Source organism: Rhinoraja longicauda, chromosome 43 (assembly GCF_053455715.1).
Source record: "Rhinoraja longicauda isolate Sanriku21f chromosome 43, sRhiLon1.1, whole genome shotgun sequence".
In the NCBI taxonomy this organism is placed as follows: domain Eukaryota; kingdom Metazoa; phylum Chordata; class Chondrichthyes; order Rajiformes; family Arhynchobatidae; genus Rhinoraja; species Rhinoraja longicauda.
In genome coordinates, this window is record NC_135995.1 from 7084804 (window position 1) to 7106610 (window position 21807).

Here is a 21807-nt window from a genome sequence, read left to right on the forward strand (position 1 = left end):
CTAAGATCCCCTCTCATCCTTCTAAACTCCAGTGTATACAAGCCTAGTCACTCCAGTCTTTCCTCATACGACAGTCCCGCCATCCCGGGGAATAACCTGGTGAACCTACGCTGCACTGCCTCAATAGCAAGGACGTCCTTCCTCAAATTAGGAGACCAAAACTGCACACAGTACTCCAGGTGCGGTCTCACCAGGGCCCTGTACAACTGCAGAAGGACCTCTTTGCTGCTATACTCAACTCCTCTTGTTATGAAGGCTTTCTTCACTGCCTGCTGTACCTGCATGCTTCCTTTCAGTGACTGATGCACTAGGACACCCAGATCTCGTTGTACGTCCCCTTTTCCTAACTTGACACCATTCAGATAATACTCTGCCTTCCTATTCTTGTCACCAAAGTGGATAACCTCACACTTATCCACGTTAAACTGCATCTGCCATGCATCCGCCCACTCACACAACCTGTCCAAGTCACCCTGCAAGTTCATTCCTCAAACTAGGAGACCAAAACTGCACACAGTGCTCCAGGTGCGGTCTCACCAGGGCCCTGTACAACTGCAGAAGGACCTCCTTGCTCCTAACCTCAAACTAGGAGACCAAAACTGCACACAGTACTCCAGGTGTGGTCTCACTAGGGCCCTGTACAACTGCAGAAGGACCTCCTTGCACCTAATCTCAAACTAGGAGACCAAAACTGCACACAGTACTCCAGGTGTGGTCTTGCCAGGGCCCTGTACAACTGCAGAAGGACCTCCTTGCTCCTAATCTCAAACTAGGAGACCAAAACTGCACACAGTACTCCAGGTGCGGTCTCGCCAGGGCCCTGTACAACTGCAGAAGGACCTCCTTGCTCCAAGGAGAAATGAAACGGGCGACGCTTCGGGTCGAGACCCTTCTTCAGACTGAGAGTCGGGGAACAGGGAAACGAGACATGTAGACGGAGATGTAGAGAGATGAAGAACGTTGGATGTCCGATGAGCAGCAGGTAACGACGTTAAGGAAACACGCCATCGGTAGCTGTTTGTGGAGTGGAAACAAGAATCTGCATCTGCACTTCCTTTTTACCACAACATCTGGTGACTGCAGTCAATAGACAATAGACAACAGGTGCAGTAGGAGGCCATTCGGCCCTTCGCGCCTGTACGCACCGCCATTCACTGTGATCGCGTCTGATCATTCTCAATCAGTACCCCGTTCCTGCCTTCTCCCCATACCCCCTGACTCCGCTACCCTTAAGAGTTCTATCTAGCTCTCTCTTAAACCCATCCAGTGAATTGGCCTCCACTGCCCTCTGTGGCAGAGAATCCCACACATTCACAACTGGAAACGTTCCTCCTCACCTCAGTTTTAAACGGCCTACCCTTTAATGTTTTGTACGTGGTTTTTGTAAATAATCGAGCCAATTTATTTTTGGTTCGGAAACATTTTTTTATAGAAAGGATTGGAGAGGGTATTTGAGTTGTTGGACCGAGACAAGATTCTTCCTTGTTCAACAGGAATGGAGAACAACATCAGGAAGTTCCCTAATTTCCAGAGTCGTAGACCGATGAACCAAAACATTATCACCTGATGAGGCAAAATTTGATGCCCGCCGGACTAATGTGTCGTTTACAATGCCCCATCTACACTAGTCCCACCTGCCCACACCAACCAACATGCCCCATCTACACTAGTCCCACCTGCCCACATCGACCAACATGCCCCATCTACACTAGTCCCACCTGCCCACACCAACCAACATGCCCCATCTACACTAGTCCCACCTGCCCACACCAACCAACATGCCCCATCTACATTAGTCCCACCTGCCCACACCAACCAACATTCCCCATCTACATTAGTCCCACCTGCCCACACCGGCCAACATGCCCCATCTACACTAGTCCCACCTGCCCACACCGGCCAACATGCCCCATCTACACTAGTCCCACCTGCCCACACCGGCCAACATGCCCCATCTACACTAGTCCAACTACACAAGTTCATTCCTCAAACTAGGAGACCAAAACTGCACACAGTGCTCCAGGTGTGGTCTCACTAGGGCCCTGTACAACTGCAGAAGGACCTCCTTGCTCCTAAACTCAAACTAGGAGACCAAAACTGCACACAGTACTCCAGGTGTGGTCTCGCCAGGTCCCTGCACAACTGCAGAAGGACCTCCTTGCTCCATGGAGAAATGAAACGGGCGACACCTCGGGTCGAGACCCTTCTTCAGACTGAGAGTCGGGGAACAGGGAAACGAGACATGTAGACGGAGATGTGGCGAGATGAAGAACGTTGGATGTACGATGAGCAGCAGGTAACGACGTTAAGGAAACACGCCATCGGTAGCTGTTTGTGGAGTGGAAACAAGAATCTGCATCTGCAGTTCCTTTTTACCACAACATCTGGTGACTGCAGTCAATAGACAATAGACAACAGGTGCAGGAGGAGGCCATTCGGCCCTTCGCGCCTGTACGCACCGCCATTCACTGTGATCGCGTCTGATCATTCTCAATCAGTACCCCGTTCCTGCCTTCTCCCCATACCCCCTGACTCCGCTACCCTTAAGAGCTCTATCTAGCTCTCTCTTAAACCCATCCAGTGAATTGGCCTCCACTGCCCTCTGTGGCAGAGAATCCCACACATTCACAACTGGAAACGTTCCTCCTCACCTCAGTTTTAAACGGCCTACCCTTTAATGTTTTGTACGTGGTTTTTGTAAATAATCGAGCCAATTTATTTTTGGTTCGGAAACATTTTTTTATAGAAAGGATTGGAGAGGGTATTTGAGTTGTTGGACCGAGACAAGATTCTTCCTTGTTCAACAGGAATGGAGAACAACATCAGGAAGTTCTCTAAATTCCAGAGTCGTAGACCGATGAACCAAAACATTATCACCTGATGAGGGAAAATTTGATGCCCGCCGGACTAATGTGTCGTTTACAATGCCCCATCTACACTAGTCCCACCTGCCCACACCAACCAACTTGCCCCATCTACACTAGTCCCACCTGCCCACACCAACCAACATGCCCCATCTACACTAGTCCCACCTGCCCACACCGACCAACATGCCCCATCTACACTAGTCCCACCTTTGCCCACACCGACCAACATGCCCCATCTACACTAGTCCCACCTGCCCACACCGGCCAACATGCCCCATCTACAGTAGTCCCACCTTTGCCCACACCGGCCAACATGCCCCATCTACACTAGTCCCACCTGCCCACACCGGCCAACATGCCCCATCTACACTAGTCCCACCTGCCCACACCAACCAACATGCCCCATCTACACTAGTCCCACCTGCCCACACCGGCCAACATGCCCCATCTACACTAGTCCCACCTGCCCACACCGACCAACATGCCCCATCTACACTAGTCCCACCTGCCCACACCAACCAACATGCCCCATCTACACTAGTCCCACCTGCCCACACCAACCAACATGCCCCATCTACATTAGTCCCACCTGCCCACACCAACCAACATGCCCCTTCTACATTAGTCCCACCTGCCCACACCGGCCAACATGCCCCATCTACACGAGTCCCACCTGCCCACACCGGCCAACATGCCCCATCTACACTAGTCCCACCTGCCCACACCGGCCAACATGCCCCATCTACACTAGTCCCACCTTTGCCCACACCGACCAACATGCCCGATCTATTCCCCTTGTGGTTTTGTACACCTCTGTAAGATCGCCCCTCGTCCTCCTGTGCTCCAAGGGCCGAATGGCCTCCTCCTGCACCTATTGTCTATTGTCTATTGCGGAGTGGAAACAAGAACCTGCATCTGTATTTCCTTTTTAATACAACATCTCGTGACTGCGGTCAATAGACAATAGACAACAGGTGCAGGAGGAGGCCATTCGGCCCTTCGCGCCTGTACGCACCGCCATTCACTGTGATCGCGGCTGATCATTCTCAATCAGTACCCCGTTCCTGCCTTCTCCCCATACCCCCTGACTCCGCTACCCTTAAGAGCTCTATCTAACTCTCTCTTAAACCCATCCAGTGAATTGGCCTCCACTGCCCTCTGTGGCAGAGAATCCCACACATTCCCAACTGGAAACGTTCCTCCTCACCTCAGTTTTAAACGGCCTACCCTTTAATGTTTTGTACGTGGTTTTTGTAAATAATCGAGCCAATTTATTTTTGGTTCGGAAACATTTTTTTATAGAAAGGATTGGAGAGGGTATTTGAGTTGTTGGACCGAGACAAGATTCTTCCTTGTTCAACAGGAATGGAGAACAACATCAGGAAGTTCTCTAAATTCCAGAGTCGTACACAGGTGAACCAAAACATTATCACCTGATGAGGCAAAATGTGATGCCCGCCGGACTAATGTGTCGTTTACAATGCCCCATCTACACTAGTCCCAACTGCCCACACCGGCCAACATGCCCCATCTACATTAGTCCCACCTGCCCCACCGATCAACTTGCCCCATCTACACCAGTCCCACCTGCCCACACTGACCAACATGCCCCATCTACACTAGTCCCACCTTTGCCCACACCGACCAACATGCCCCATCTACACTAGTCCCACCTTTGCCCACACCGACCAACATGCCCCATCTACACTAGTCCCACCTTTGCCCACACCGACCAACATGCCCCATCTACACTAGTTCCCACCTTTACCCACACCGGCCAACATGCCCCATCTACACTAGTCCCACCTTTGCCCACACCGACCAACATGCCCCATCTACACTAGTCCCACCTTTGCCCACACCGACCAACATGCCCCATCTACACTAGTTCCCACCTTTGCCCACACCGGCCAACATGCCCCATCTACACTAGTCCCACCTGCCCACACCGGCCAACATGCCCCATCTACACTAGTCCCACCTGCCCACACCGGCCAACATGCCCCATCTACACTAGTCCAACCTGCCCACACCGGCCAACATGCCCCATCTACACTAGTCCCACCTTTGCCCACACCGACCAACATGCCCGATCTATTCCCCTTGTGGTTTTGTACACCTCTGTAAGATCGCCCCTCGTCCTCCTGCGCTCCAAGGGCCGAATGGCCTCCTCCTGCACCTATTGTCTATTGTCTATTGTGGAGTGGAAACAAGAACCTGCATCTGTATTTCCTTTTTAATACAACATCTCGTGACTGCGGTCAATAGACAATAGACAACAGGTGCAGGAGGAGGCCATTCGGCCCTTCGAGCCTGTACGCACCGCCATTCAATGTGATCGCGGCTGACCGTCCACAATCAGTAACCCGTGCCTGCCTTCTCCCCACATCCCTTGATCCCACCAGCCCCTAGAGCTCTATCTAACTCTCTCTTAAATCCATCCAGTGATTCGGCCTCCACTGCCCTCTGTGGCAGAGAATCCCACACATTCACAACTGGAAACGTTCCTCCTCACCTCAGTTTTAAATGGCCTCCCCTTTATTCTAAGACTGTGTGGCCCCTGGTTCTGGACTCGCCCAACATTGGGAACATGTTTCCTGCATCTAGCTTGTCCAGTCCTTTTATAATTTTATATACGTCTCTATAAGATCCCAGGTATATATTTCACAAAGTGCTGGAGTAACTCAGCAGGTCAGGCAGCATCTCAGGAGAGAAGGAATTCCTTCTCATTCCTCTCTCCACAGATGCTGCCTGACCTGCTGTGTTACTCCAGCACTTTGTGAAATAAAGACCTTCGATTTGTACCAGCACCTGCAGTTATTTTCTGACAATCTATAAGATCCCCCTCTCATCCTTCTAAACTCCAGTGAATACAAGCCCCAGTCTTTCCAATCTTTCCTCGTACGACGGTCCCGCCATCCCGGGGATTAACCTGGTGAACCTACGCTGCACTGCCTCAATAGCAAGGACGTCCTTCCTCAAATTTGGAGACCAAAACTGCACACAGTACTCCAGGTGTGGTCTCTCTAGGGCCCTGTACAACTGCAGAAGGACCTCCTTGCTCCTAAACACAAACTAGGAGACCAAAACTACACACAGTACTCCAGGTGCGGTCTCACCAGGGCCCCGTACAACTGCAGAAGGACCTCTTTGCTCCTAAACTCAAAGTAGGAGACCAGATCTGCACACAGTACTCCAGGTGTGGTTTCACCAGGGCCCTGTACAACTGCAGAAGGACCTCTTTGCTCTTATACTCAAACTAGGTTCCTGCCTTCTCCCCATACCCCCTGAGTCCGCTATCCTTAAGAGCTCTATCTAGCTCTCTCTTGAATGCATTCCGAGCATTGGACTCCACTGCCTTCTGAGGCAGAGAATTCCACAGATTCACAACTCTCTGGCTGAAAAAGTTTTTCCTCGTCTCCGTTCTAAATGTCCGACCCCTTATTCTTAAACTGTGTTTGGCCCCTGGTTCTGGACTCCCCCAACATTGGGAACATGTTTTCTGCCTCTAACGTGTCCAACCACATTATAGTTTTACACGTCTCTCTAAGATCCCCTCTCATCCTTCTAAACTCCAGTGTATACAAGCCTAGTCGCTTCAGTCTTTCAACATATGACAGTCCCGCCATCCCGGGGAATAACCTAGTAAACCTACGCTGCACGCCCTCAATAGCAAGGACGTCCTTCCTCAAACTAGGAGACCAAAACTGCACACAGTACTCCAGGTGCGGTCTCACCAGGGCCCTGTACAACTGCAGAAGGACCTCTTTGCTGCTATACTCAACTCCTCTTGTTATGAAGGCATTCTTCACTGCCTGCTGTACCTGCATGCTTCCTTTCAGTGACTGATGCACTAGGACACCCAGATCTCGTTGTACGTCCGCTTTTCCTAACTTGACACCATTCAGATAATACTCTGCCTTCCTATTCTTACCACCAAAGTGGATAACCTCACACTTATCCACATTAAACTGCATCTGCCATGCATCCGCCCACTCACACAACCTGTCCAAGTCACCCTGCAAGTTCATTCCTCAAACTAGGAGACCAAAACTGCACACAGTGCTCCAGGTGCGGTCTCACCAGGGCCCTGTACAACTGCAGAAGGACCTCCTTGCTCCTAAACTCAAAGTTGGAGACTAAAAATGCACACAGTACTCCAGGTGCGGTCTCGCCAGGGCCCTGTACAACTGCAGAAGGACCTCCTTGCTCCTAACCTCAAACTATGAGACCAAAACTGCACACAGTACTCCAGGTGTGGTCTCACTAGGGCCCTGTACAACTGCAGAAGGACCTCCTTGCTCCGAACCTCAAACTAGGAGACCAAAACTGCACACAGTACTCCAGGTGTGGTCTCACTAGGGCCCTGTACAACTGCAGAAGGACCTCCTTGCTCCTAAACTCAAACCAGGAGACCAAAACTGCACACAGTACTCCAGGTGTGGTCTCACTAGGGCCCTGTACAACTGCACAAGGACCTCCTTGCTCCTAAACTCAAACTAGGAGACCAAAACTGCACACAGTACTCCAGGTGTGGTCTCACTAGGGCCCTGTACAACTGCAGAAGGACCTCCTTGCTCCTAAACTCAAACTAGGAGACCAAAACTGCACACAGTACTCCAGGTGTGGTCTTGCCAGGGCCCTGTACAACTGCAGAAGGACCTCCTTGCTCCTAATCTCAAATTAGGAGACCAAAACTGCACACAGTACTCCAGGTGTGGTCTAGCCAGGTCCCTGCACAACTGCAGAAAGACCTCCTTGCTCCATGGAGAAATGAAACGGGCGACGTTTCGGGTCGAGACCCTTCTTCAGACTGAGAGTCGGGGAACAGGGAAACGAGACATGTAGACGGTGATGTGGCGAGATGAAGAACGTTGGATGTACGATGAGCAGCAGGTCACGACGTTAAGGAAACACGCCATCGGTAGCTGTTTGTGGAGTGGAAACAAGAATCTGCATCTGCACTTCCTTTTTACCACAACATCTGGTGACTGCGGTCAATAGACAATAGACAACAGGTGCAGGAGGAGGCCATTCGGCCCTTCGCGCCTGTACGCACCGCCATTCACTGTGATCGCGGCTGATCATTCTCAATCAGTACCCCGTTCCTGCCTTCTCCCCATACCCCCTGACTCCGCTACCCTTAAGAGCTCTATCTAGCTCTCTCTTAAACCCATCCAGTGAATTGGCCTCCACTGCCCTCTGTGGCAGAGAATCCCACACATTCACAACTGGAAACGTTCCTCCTCACCTCAGTTTTAAACGGCCTACCCTTTAATGTTTTGTACGTGGTTTTTGTAAATAATCGAGCCAATTTATTTTTGGTTCGGAAACATTTTTTTATAGAAAGGATTGGAGAGGGTATTTGAGTTGTTGGACCGAGACAAGATTCTTCCTTGTTCAACAGGAATGGAGAACAACATCAGGAAGTTCTCTAAATTCCAGAGTCGTAGACCGATGAACCAAAACATTATCACCTGATGAGGGAAAATTTGATGCCCGCCGGACTAATGTGTCGTTTACAATGCCCCATCTACACTAGTCCCACCTGCCCACACCAACCAACTTGCCCCATCTACACTAGTCCCACCTGCCCACACCAACCAACATGCCCCATCTACACTAGTCCCACCTGCCCACACCGACCAACATGCCCCATCTACACTAGTCCCACCTTTGCCCACACCGACCAACATGCCCCATCTACACTAGTCCCACCTGCCCACACCGGCCAACATGCCCCATCTACAGTAGTCCCACCTTTGCCCACACCGGCCAACATGCCCCATCTACACTAGTCCCACCTGCCCACACCGGCCAACATGCCCCATCTACACTAGTCCCACCTGCCCACACCAACCAACATGCCCCATCTACACTAGTCCCACCTGCCCACACCGGCCAACATGCCCCATCTACACTAGTCCCACCTGCCCACACCGACCAACATGCCCCATCTACACTAGTCCCACCTGCCCACACCAACCAACATGCCCCATCTACACTAGTCCCACCTGCCCACACCAACCAACATGCCCCATCTACATTAGTCCCACCTGCCCACACCAACCAACATGCCCCTTCTACATTAGTCCCACCTGCCCACACCGGCCAACATGCCCCATCTACACGAGTCCCACCTGCCCACACCGGCCAACATGCCCCATCTACACTAGTCCCACCTGCCCACACCGGCCAACATGCCCCATCTACACTAGTCCCACCTTTGCCCACACCGACCAACATGCCCGATCTATTCCCCTTGTGGTTTTGTACACCTCTGTAAGATCGCCCCTCATCCTCCTGTGCTCCAAGGGCCGAATGGCCTCCTCCTGCACCTATTGTCTATTGTCTATTGTGGAGTGGAAACAAGAACCTGCATCTGTATTTCCTTTTTAATACAACATCTCGTGACTGCGGTCAATAGACAATAGACAACAGGTGCAGGAGGAGGCCATTCGGCCCTTCGCGCCTGTACGCACCGCCATTCACTGTGATCGCGTCTGATCATTCTCAATCAGTACCCCGTTCCTGCCTTCTCCCCATACCCCCTGACTCCGCTACCCTTAAGAGCTCTATCTAGCTCTCTCTTAAACCCATCCAATGAATTGGCCTCCACTGCCCTCTGTGGTAGAGAATCCCACACATTCACAACTGGAAACGTTCCTCCTCACCTCAGTTTTAAACGGCCTACCCTTTAATGTTTTGTACGTGGTTTTTGTAAATAATCGAGCCAATTTATTTTTGGTTCGGAAACATTTTTTTATAGAAAGGATTGGAGAGGGTATTTGAGTTGTTGGACCGAGACAAGATTCTTCCTTGTTCAACAGGAATGGAGAACAACATCAGGAAGTTCTCTAAATTCCAGAGTCGTAGACCGATGAACCAAAACATTATCACCTGATGAGGCAAAATATGATGCCCGCCGGTCTAATGTGTCGTTTACAATGGCCCATCTACATTAGTCCCACCTGCCCACACCGACCAACATGCCCCATCTACATTAGTCCCACCTGCCCACACCAACCAACATGCCCCATCTACACTAGTCCCACCTGCCCACACCGGCCAACATGCCCCATCTACACTAGTCCCACCTGCCCACACCGACCAACATGCCCCATCTACACTAGTCCCACCTTTGCCCACACCGACCAACATGCCCCATCTACACTAGTCCCACCTGCCCACACCGGCCAACATGCCCCATCTACAGTAGTCCCACCTTTGCCCACAACGGCCAACATGCCCCATCTACACTAGTCCCACCTGCCCACACCGGCCAACATGCCCCATCTACACTAGTCCCACCTGCCCACACCAACCAACATGCCCCATCTACACTAGTCCCACCTGCCCACACCGGCCAACATGCTCCATCTACACTAATCCGACCTTTGCCCAGACCGACCAACATGCCCCATCTACACTAGTCCCACCTGCCCACACCGGCCAACATGCCCCATCTACACTAGTCCCACCTGCCCACACCGGCCAACATGCCCCATCTACACTAGTCCAACCTGCCCACACCAATCAACATGCCCCATCTACACTCGTCCCACCTGCCCACACCGCCCAACATGCCCCATCTACACTAGTCCCACCTGCCCACAACGGCCAACATGCCCCATCTACACTAGTCCCACCTTTGCCCACACCGACCAACATGCCCGATCTATTCCCACCTCTATAAGATCGCCCCTCGTCCTCCTGCGCTCCAAGGGCCGAATGGCCTCCTCCTGCACCTATTGTCTATTGTCTATTGTGGAGTGGAAACAAGAACCTGCATCTGTATTTCCTTTTTAATACAACATCTCGTGACTGCGGTCAATAGACAATAGACAACAGGTGCAGGAGGAGGCCATTCGGCCCTTCGAGGCTGTACGCACCGCCATTCATTGTGATCGCGGCTGACCGTCCACAATCAGTAACCCGTTCCTGCCTTCTCCCCACATCCAATGATTCCACTAGCCCCTAGAGCTCTATCTAACTCTTTCTTAAATCCATCCAGTGATTCGGCCTCCACTGCCCTCTGTGGCAGAGAATCCCACACATTCACAACTGGAAACGTTCCTCCTCACCTCAGTTTTAAATGGCCTCCCCTTTATTCTAAGACTGTGTGGCCCCTGGTTCTGGACTCGCCCAACATTGGGAACATGTTTCCTGCATCTAGCTTGTCCAGTCCTTTTATAATTTTATATACGTCTCTATAAGATCCCAGGTATATATTTCACAAAGTGCTGGAGTAACTCAGCAGGTCAGGCAGCATCTCAGGATAGAAGGGATTCCTTCTCATTCCTCTCTCCACAGATGCTGCCTGACCTGCTGTGTTACTCCAGCACTTTGTGAAATAAAGACCTTCGATTTGTACCAGCACCTGCAGTTATTTTCTGACAATCTATAAGATCCCCCTCTCATCCTTCTAAACTCCAGTGAATACAACCCCCAGTCTTTCCAATCTTTCCTCGTACGACAGTCCCGCCATCCCGGGGATTAACCTGGTGAACCTACGCTGCACTGCCTCAATAGCAAGGATGTCCTTCCTCAAATTTGGAGACCAAAACTGCACACAGTACTCCAGGTGTGGTCTCTCTAGGGCCCTGTACAACTGCAGAAGGACCTCCTTGCTCCTAAACACAAACTAGGAGACCAAAACTACACACAGTACTCCAGGTGCGGTCTCACCAGGGCCCTGTACAACTGCAGAAGGACCTCTTTGCTCCTAAACTCAATCTAGGAGACCAGATCTGCACACAGTACTCCAGGTGCGGTCTCACCAGGGCCCTGTACAACTGCAGAAGGACCTCTTTGCTCTTACACTCAAACTAGGTTCCTGCCTTCTCCCCATACCCCCTGAGTCCGCTATCCTTAAGAGCTCTATCTAGCTCTCTCTTGAATGCATTCAGAGCATTGGCCTCCACTGCCTTCTGAGGCAGAGAATTCCACAGATTCACAACTCTCTGGCTGAAAAAGTTTTTCCTCGTCTCCGTTCTAAATGTCCGACCCCTTATTCTTAAACTGTGTTTGGCCCCTGGTTCTGGACTCCCCCAACATTGGGAACATGTTTTCTGCCTCTAACGTGTCCAACCACATTATAGTTTTACACGTCTCTCTAAGATCCCCTCTCATCCTTCTAAACTCCAGTGTATACAAGCCTAGTCGCTTCAGTCTTTCAACATATGACAGTCCCGCCATCCCGGGGAATAACCTAGTAAACCTACGCTGCACGCCCTCAATAGCAAGGACGTCCTTCCTCAAACTAGGAGACCAAAACTGCACACAGTACTCCAGGTGCGGTCTCACCAGGGCCCTGTACAACTGCAGAAGGACCTCTTTGCTGCTATACTCAACTCCTCTTGTTATGAAGGCATTCTTCACTGCCTGCTGTACCTGCATGCTTCCTTTCAGTGACTGATGCACTAGGACACCCAGATCTCGTTGTACGTCCGCTTTTCCTAACTTGACACCATTCAGATAATACTCTGCCTTCCTATTCTTACCACCAAAGTGGATAACCTCACACTTATCCACATTAAACTGCATCTGCCATGCATCCGCCCACTCACACAACCTGTCCAAGTCACCCTGCAAGTTCATTCCTCAAACTAGGAGACCAAAACTGCACACAGTGCTCCAGGTGCGGTCTCACCAGGGCCCTGTACAACTGCAGAAGGACCTCCTTGCTCCTAAACTCAAAGTTGGAGACTAAAAATGCACACAGTACTCCAGGTGCGGTCTCGCCAGGGCCCTGTACAACTGCAGAAGGACCTCCTTGCTCCTAACCTCAAACTATGAGACCAAAACTGCACACAGTACTCCAGGTGTGGTCTCACTAGGGCCCTGTACAACTGCAGAAGGACCTCCTTGCTCCGAACCTCAAACTAGGAGACCAAAACTGCACACAGTACTCCAGGTGTGGTCTCACTAGGGCCCTGTACAACTGCAGAAGGACCTCCTTGCTCCTAAACTCAAACCAGGAGACCAAAACTGCACACAGTACTCCAGGTGTGGTCTCACTAGGGCCCTGTACAACTGCACAAGGACCTCCTTGCTCCTAAACTCAAACTAGGAGACCAAAACTGCACACAGTACTCCAGGTGTGGTCTCACTAGGGCCCTGTACAACTGCAGAAGGACCTCCTTGCTCCTAAACTCAAACTAGGAGACCAAAACTGCACACAGTTCTCCAGGTGTGGTCTTGCCAGGGCCCTGTACAACTGCAGAAGGACCTCCTTGCTCCTAATCTCAAACTAGGAGACCAAAACTGCACACAGTACTCCAGGTGCGGTCTCGCCAGGGCCCTGTACAACTGCAGAAGGACCTCCTTGCTCCAAGGAGAAATGAAACGGGCGACGCTTCGGGTCGAGACCCTTCTTCAGACTGAGAGTCGGGGAACAGGGAAACGAGACATGTAGACGGAGATGTAGAGAGGTGAAGAACGTTGGATGTACGATGAGCAGCAGGTCACGACGTTAAGGAAACACGTCATCGGTAGCTGTTTGTGGAGTGGAAACAAGAATCTGCATCTGCACTTCCTTTTTACCACAACATCTGGTGACTGCGGTCAATAGACAATAGACAACAGGTGCAGGAGGAGGCCATTCGGCCCTTCGCGCCTGTACGCACCGCCATTCACTGTGATCGCGTCTGATCATTCTCAATCAGTACCCCGTTCCTGCCTTCTCCCCATACCCCCTGACTCCGCTACCCTTAAGAGTTCTATCTAGCTCTCTCTTAAACCCATCCAGTGAATTGGCCTCCACTGCCCTCTGTGGCAGAGAATCCCACACATTCACAACTGGAAACGTTCCTCCTCACCTCAGTTTTAAACGGCCTACCCTTTAATGTTTTGTACGTGGTTTTTGTAAATAATCGAGCCAATTTATTTTTGGTTCGGAAACATTTTTTTATAGAAAGGATTGGAGAGGGTATTTGAGTTGTTGGACCGAGACAAGATTCTTCCTTGTTCAACAGGAATGGAGAACAACATCAGGAAGTTCCCTAATTTCCAGAGTCGTAGACCGATGAACCAAAACATTATCACCTGATGAGGCAAAATTTGATGCCCGCCGGACTAATGTGTCGTTTACAATGCCCCATCTACACTAGTCCCACCTGCCCACACCAACCAACATGCCCCATCTACACTAGTCCCACCTGCCCACATCGACCAACATGCCCCATCTACACTAGTCCCACCTGCCCACACCAACCAACATGCCCCATCTACACTAGTCCCACCTGCCCACACCAACCAACATGCCCCATCTACATTAGTCCCACCTGCCCACACCAACCAACATGCCCCATCTACATTAGTCCCACCTGCCCACACCGGCCAACATGCCCCATCTACACTAGTCCCACCTGCCCACACCGGCCAACATGCCCCATCTACACTAGTCCCACCTGCCCACACCGGCCAACATGCCCCATCTACACTAGTCCAACTACACAAGTTCATTCCTCAAACTAGGAGACCAAAACTGCACACAGTGCTCCAGGTGTGGTCTCACTAGGGCCCTGTACAACTGCAGAAGGACCTCCTTGCTCCTAAACTCAAACTAGGAGACCAAAACTGCACACAGTACTCCAGGTGTGGTCTCGCCAGGTCCCTGCACAACTGCAGAAGGACCTCCTTGCTCCATGGAGAAATGAAACGGGCGACACCTCGGGTCGAGACCCTTCTTCAGACTGAGAGTCGGGGAACAGGGAAACGAGACATGTAGACGGAGATGTGGCGAGATGAAGAACGTTGGATGTACGATGAGCAGCAGGTAACGACGTTAAGGAAACACGCCATCGGTAGCTGTTTGTGGAGTGGAAACAAGAATCTGCATCTGCAGTTCCTTTTTACCACAACATCTGGTGACTGCAGTCAATAGACAATAGACAACAGGTGCAGGAGGAGGCCATTCGGCCCTTCGCGCCTGTACGCACCGCCATTCACTGTGATCGCGTCTGATCATTCTCAATCAGTACCCCGTTCCTGCCTTCTCCCCATACCCCCTGATTCCGCTACCCTTAAGAGCTCTATCTAGCTCTCTCTTAAACCCATCCAGTGAATTGGCCTCCACTGCCCTCTGTGGCAGAGAATCCCACACATTCACAACTGGAAACGTTCCTCCTCACCTCAGTTTTAAACGGCCTACCCTTTAATGTTTTGTACGTGGTTTTTGTAAATAATCGAGCCAATTTATTTTTGGTTCGGAAACATTTTTTTATAGAAAGGATTGGAGAGGGTATTTGAGTTGTTGGACCGAGACAAGATTCTTCCTTGTTCAACAGGAATGGAGAACAACATCAGGAAGTTCTCTAAATTCCAGAGTCGTAGACCGATGAACCAAAACATTATCACCTGATGAGGGAAAATTTGATGCCCGCCGGACTAATGTGTCGTTTACAATGCCCCATCTACACTAGTCCCACCTGCCCACACCAACCAACTTGCCCCATCTACACTAGTCCCACCTGCCCACACCAACCAACATGCCCCATCTACACTAGTCCCACCTGCCCACACCGACCAACATGCCCCATCTACACTAGTCCCACCTTTGCCCACACCGACCAACATGCCCCATCTACACTAGTCCCACCTGCCCACACCGGCCAACATGCCCCATCTACAGTAGTCCCACCTTTGCCCACACCGGCCAACATGCCCCATCTACACTAGTCCCACCTGCCCACACCGGCCAACATGCCCCATCTACACTAGTCCCACCTGCCCACACCAACCAACATGCCCCATCTACACTAGTCCCACCTGCCCACACCGGCCAACATGCCCCATCTACACTAGTCCCACCTGCCCACACCGACCAACATGCCCCATCTACACTAGTCCCACCTGCCCACACCAACCAACATGCCCCATCTACACTAGTCCCACCTGCCCACACCAACCAACATGCCCCATCTACATTAGTCCCACCTGCCCACACCAACCAACATGCCCCTTCTACATTAGTCCCACCTGCCCACACCGGCCAACATGCCCCATCTACACGAGTCCCACCTGCCCACACCGGCCAACATGCCCCATCTACACTAGTCCCACCTGCCCACACCGGCCAACATGCCCCATCTACACTAGTCCCACCTTTGCCCACACCGACCAACATGCCCGATCTATTCCCCTTGTGGTTTTGTACACCTCTGTAAGATCGCCCCTCGTCCTCCTGTGCTCCAAGGGCCGAATGGCCTCCTCCTGCACCTATTGTCTATTGTCTATTGTTGAGTGGAAACAAGAACCTGCATCTGTATTTCCTTTTTAATACAACATCTCGTGACTGCGGTCAATAGACAATAGACAACAGGTGCAGGAGGAGGCCATTCGGCCCTTCGCGCCTGTACGCACCGCCATTCACTGTGATCGCGTCTGATCATTCTCAATCAGTACCCCGTTCCTGCCTTCTCCCCATACCCCCTGACTCCGCTACCCTTAAGAGCTCTATCTAGCTCTCTCTTAAACCCATCCAATGAATTGGCCTCCACTGCCCTCTGTGGTAGAGAATCCCACACATTCACAACTGGAAACGTTCCTCCTCACCTCAGTTTTAAACGGCCTACCCTTTAATGTTTTGTACGTGGTTTTTGTAAATAATCGAGCCAATTTATTTTTGGTTCGGAAACATTTTTTTATAGAAAGGATTGGAGAGGGTATTTGAGTTGTTGGACCGAGACAAGATTCTTCCTTGTTCAACAGGAATGGAGAACAACATCAGGAAGTTCTCTAAATTCCAGAATCGTAGACCGATGAACCAAAACATTATCACCTGATGAGGCAAAATATGATGCCCGCCGGTCTAATGTGTCGTTTACAATGGCCCATCTACATTAGTCCCACCTGCCCACACCGACCAACATGCCCCATCTACATTAGTCCCACCTGCCCACACCAACCAACATGCCCCATCTACACTAGTCCCACCTGCCCACACCGGCCAACATGCCCCATCTACACTAGTCCCACCTGCCCACACCGACCAACATGCCCCATCTACACTAGTCCCACCTTTGCCCACACCGACCAACATGCCCCATCTACACTAGTCCCACCTTTGCCCACACCGACCAACATGCCCCATCTACACTAGTCCCACCTTTGCCCACACTGACCAACATGCCCCATCTACACTAGTCCCACCTTTGCCCACACCGGCCAACATGCCCCATCTACACTAGTCCCACCTTTGCCCACACCGGCCAACATGCTCCATCTACACTAATCCGACCTTTGCCCAGACCGACCAACATGCCCCATCTACACTAGTCCCACCTACCCACACCGGCCAACATGCCCCATCTACACTAGTCACACCTGCCCACACCGACCAACATGCCCCAACTACACTAGTCCCACCTACCCACACCGGCCAACATGCCCCATCTACACTAGTCCCACCTGCCCACTCCGGCCAACATGCCCCATCTACACTAGTCCCACCTGCCCACACTGACCAACATGCCCCATCTACACTAGTCCCACCTTTGCCCACACCGGCCAGCATGCCCCATCTACACTAGTCCCACCTGCCCACACCGGCCAACATGCCCCATCTACACTAGACCCTCCTGCCCACACCGACCATCATGCCCCATCAACACTAGTCCCACCTTTGCCTCCACCGACCAACATGCCCCATCTACACTAGTCCCACCTTTGCCCACACCGACCAACATGCCCCATCTACACTAGTCCCACCTTTGCCCACACCGACCAACATGCCCCATCTACACTAGTCCCACCTGCCCACACCGACCAACATGCCCCATCTACACTAGTCCCACCTTTGCCCACATCGACCAACATGCCCCATCTACACTAGTCCCAGAGTGTTAGATAGAGCTCTAGGGGCTAGTGGAATCAACGGATATGGGGAGAAGGCAGGCACGGGTTCCTGATTGTGGACGGTCAGCCGCGATCACAGTGAACGGCAGTGCGTACAGGCTCGAAGGGCCGAATGGCCTCCTCCTGCACTTTGTTTCCGATTTTCTATCTAACTCTCTCTTAAACCCATCCAGTGAATCGGCCTCCACTGCCCTCTGCGGCAGAGAAACCCACACATTCACAACTGGAAACGTTCCTCCTCACCTCAGTTTTAAACGGCCTCCCCTTTATCGTTTTGTATGTAGTTTTCGTAAATAATCGAGTCAATTTATTTTTGGTTCGGAAATATTTTTTTTTAGAAAGGATTGGAGAGGGTATTTGAGTTGTTGGACCGAGACAAGATTCTTCATTGTTCAATAGGAATGGAGAACAACACCAGCAAGTTCTCTAAATTCCAGAGTCGTAGACAGGTGAACCAAAACATTATCACCTGATGTGGTAAAATGTGATGCCCACCGGTCCCATCTACACAATGCCCCATCTACACTAGTCCCACCTGCCCACACCGGCCAACATGCCCCATCTACACTAGTCCCACCTGCCCACACCGGCCAACATGCCCCATCCACACTAGTCCCACCTTTGCCCACACCGGCCAACATGCCCCATCTACACTAGTCCCACCTTTGCCCACACCGGCCAACATGCCCCATCTACACTAGTCCCACCTTTGCCCACGCCGACCAACATGCCCCATCTACACTAGTCCCACCTTTGCACACACCGACCAACATGCCCCATCTACACTAGTCCCGCCTTTGCCCACACCGGCCAACATGCCCCATCTACACTAGTCCCACCTTTGCCCACACCGACCAACATGCTCCATCTACACTAGTCGCACCTGCCCACACCGACCAACATGCTCCATCTACACTAGTCACACCTGCCCACGTTTGGCCCATATCCCTCCAAACCCATCCTATCCATGCCCTCTGTGGCAGAGAATCCCACATATTCACAACTGGAAACGTTCCTCCTCACCTCAGTTTTAAACGGCCTCCCCTTCATTGTTTTGTACGTGGTTTTTGTAAATAATCGAGCCAATTTATTTTTTGGTTCGGAAACATTTTTTTTTAGAAAGGATAGGAGAGGATATTTGAGTTGTTGGACCGAGACAAGATTCTTCCTTGTTCAATAGGAATGGAGAACAATACTAGGAAGTTCTCTAAATTCCAGAGTGGTATACCGATGAACCAAAACATTATCACCTGATGAGGCAAAATATGATGTGTTGTTTACAATGCTCCATCTACACTAGTCCCACCTTTACAATGCCCCATCTACACCAGTCCCACCTTTGCCCACACCGGCCAACATGCCCCATCTACACTAGTCCCACCTTTGCCCACACCGGCCGCCATGCCCCATCTACACTAGTCCCACCTTTGCCCACACCAGCCAACATGCCCCATCTACACTAGTCCCACCTTTGCCCACACCGGCCAACATGCCCCATCTACACTAGTCCCACCTTTGCCCACACAGGCCAACATGCCCCATCTACACTAGTCCCACCTTTGCCCACACCGGCACACATGCCCCATCTACACTAGTTCCCACCTTTGCCCACACCGACCAACATGCCCCATCTACAGTAGTCCCACCTGCCCACAACGGCCAACGTGCCCCATCTACACTAGTCCCCGCCTTTGCCCACACTGGCCAACATGCCTCATCTACACTAGTCCCACCTTTGCCCACACCGGCCAACATGCCCCATCTACACTAGTCCCACCTTTGCCCACACCGACCAACATGCCCCATCTACACTAGTCCCACCTGCCCACACCGGCCAACATGCCCCATCTACACTAGTCCCACCTTTGCACACACCGACCAACATGCCCCATCTACACTAGTCCCGCCTTTGCCCACACCGGCCAACATGCCCCATCTACACTAGTCCCACCTTTGCCCACACCGACCAACATGCCCCATCTACACTAGTCCCACCTGCCCACACCGGCCAACATGCCCCATCTACACTAGTCCCACCTTTGCACACACCGACCAACATGCCCCATCTACACTAGTCCCGCCTTTGCCCACACCGGCCAACATGCCCCATCTACACTAGTCCCACCTTTGCCCACACCGACCAACATGCCCCATCTACACTAGTCCCACCTGCCCACACCGACCAACATGCTCCATCTGCACTAGTCCCACCTGCCCACACCGACCAACATGCTCCATCTACACTAGTCCCACCTGCCCGCGTTTGGCCCATATCCCTCCAAACCCATCCTATCCATGCCCTCTGTGGCAGAGAATCCCACATATTCACAACTGGAAACGTTCCTCCTCACCTCAGTTTTAAACGGCCTCCCCTTCATTGTTTTGTACGTGGTTTTTGTAAATAATCGAGCCAATTTATTTTTTGGTTCGGAAACATTTTTTTTTAGAAAGGATAGGAGAGGATATTTGAGTTGTTGGACCGAGACAAGATTCTTCCTTGTTCAATAGGAATGGAGAACAATACTAGGAAGTTCTCTAAATTCCAGAGTGGTATACCGATGAACCAAAACATTATCACCTGATGAGGCAAAATATGATGTGTTGTTTACAATGGCCCATCTACACTAGTCCCACCTTTACAATGCCCCATCTACACCAGTCCCACGTTTGCCCACACCGGCCGCCATGCCCCATCTACACTAGTCCCCACCTTTGCCCACACCAGCCAACATGCCCCATCTATACTAGTCCCACCTTTGCCCACACAGGCCAACATGCCCCATCTACACTAGTCCCACCTTTGCCCACACCGGCACACATGCCCCATCTACACTAGTTCCCACCTTTGCCCACACCGACCAACATGCCCCATCTACACTAGTCCCACCTTTGCCCACACCGACCAACATGCCCCGTCTACACTAGTCCCACCTTTGCCCACACCGGCCAACATGACCCATCTACACTAGTCCCACCTTTGCCCACACCGGCCAACATGCCACATCTACACTAGTCCCACCTTTGCCCACACCGGCCAACGTGCCTCATCTACACTAGTCCCACCTTTGCCCACACCGGGCAATGCCCCATCTACACTAGTCCCCACCTTTGCCCACACCGACCAACATGCCCCGTCTACACTAGTCCCACCTTTGCCCACACCGGCCAACATGACCCATCTACACTAGTCCCACCTTTGCCCACACCGGCCAACATGCCACATCTACACTAGTCCCACCTTTGCCCACACCGGCCAACGTGCCTCATCTACACTAGTCCCACCTTTGCCCACACCGGGCAATGCCCCATCTACACTAGTCCCCACCTTTGCCCACACCGACCAACATGCCCCGTCTACACTAGTCCCACCTTTGCCCACACCGGCCAACATGACCCATCTACACTAGTCCCACCTTTGCCCACACCGGGTTTAGCCCATATCCCTCCAAACCCGTCCTATCCATGTACCTGTCCAACAGTTCCTCAAACGTTGGGATGGTCCCAGCCTCAACTACCTCCTCCGGCAGCTGGATCCATACACCCACCACTCTCTGTGTGGAAAAGTTGCCCCTCAGGTTCCTATTAAATCTTCCCCCCCTCTCTCAACTTGAACCCATGTCCTCTAGTCCTCGATTCCCCTACTCTGGGCAAGAGACTCTGTGCGTCTTCCCGATCTATTCCCCTCTTGATATTGTTGACAAGGTGTCTCGTTGGCTTTTGGATCAGATCCAAGCATGTCCCAGCCGAGAGTCACAAAACCAGTCGTCAGTGAGTCTAAATCCCTGTGAGAATGGGGGCTTCCATTGTGATGTGTAACTTCTCTCCCGTGTTGTTGTCTGGTACCTTGGAAGCAGGTTCAATTGGTTTGTTATTTAGATAGAGAGACCTGGTACTGGACTCCCCATCCTCACCACCCCTCCCTCCCTCCCTCCGTCCCTCCCACCATCCCTCCCTCCCTCCCTCCCTCCCTCCCTCCGTCCCTCCCACCATCTCTCCCTCCCTCCCTCCTTCCCTCCCTCCCTCCCTCCCTCCCTCCCTCCCTCCCTCCCTCCCTCCCTCCCTCCCTCCCTCCCTCCCTCCC

At 51.9% G+C, this 21807-nt stretch overlaps 1 protein-coding gene across 1 annotated transcript in view; it reads left to right on the forward strand.

Annotated features, from left to right (window-relative positions):
• LOC144612206 (collagen alpha-3(VI) chain-like) overlaps positions 1-21807 on the forward strand; it is a 72979-nt gene that overhangs the window by 23735 nt on the left and 27437 nt on the right. The window lies entirely within an intron of this gene.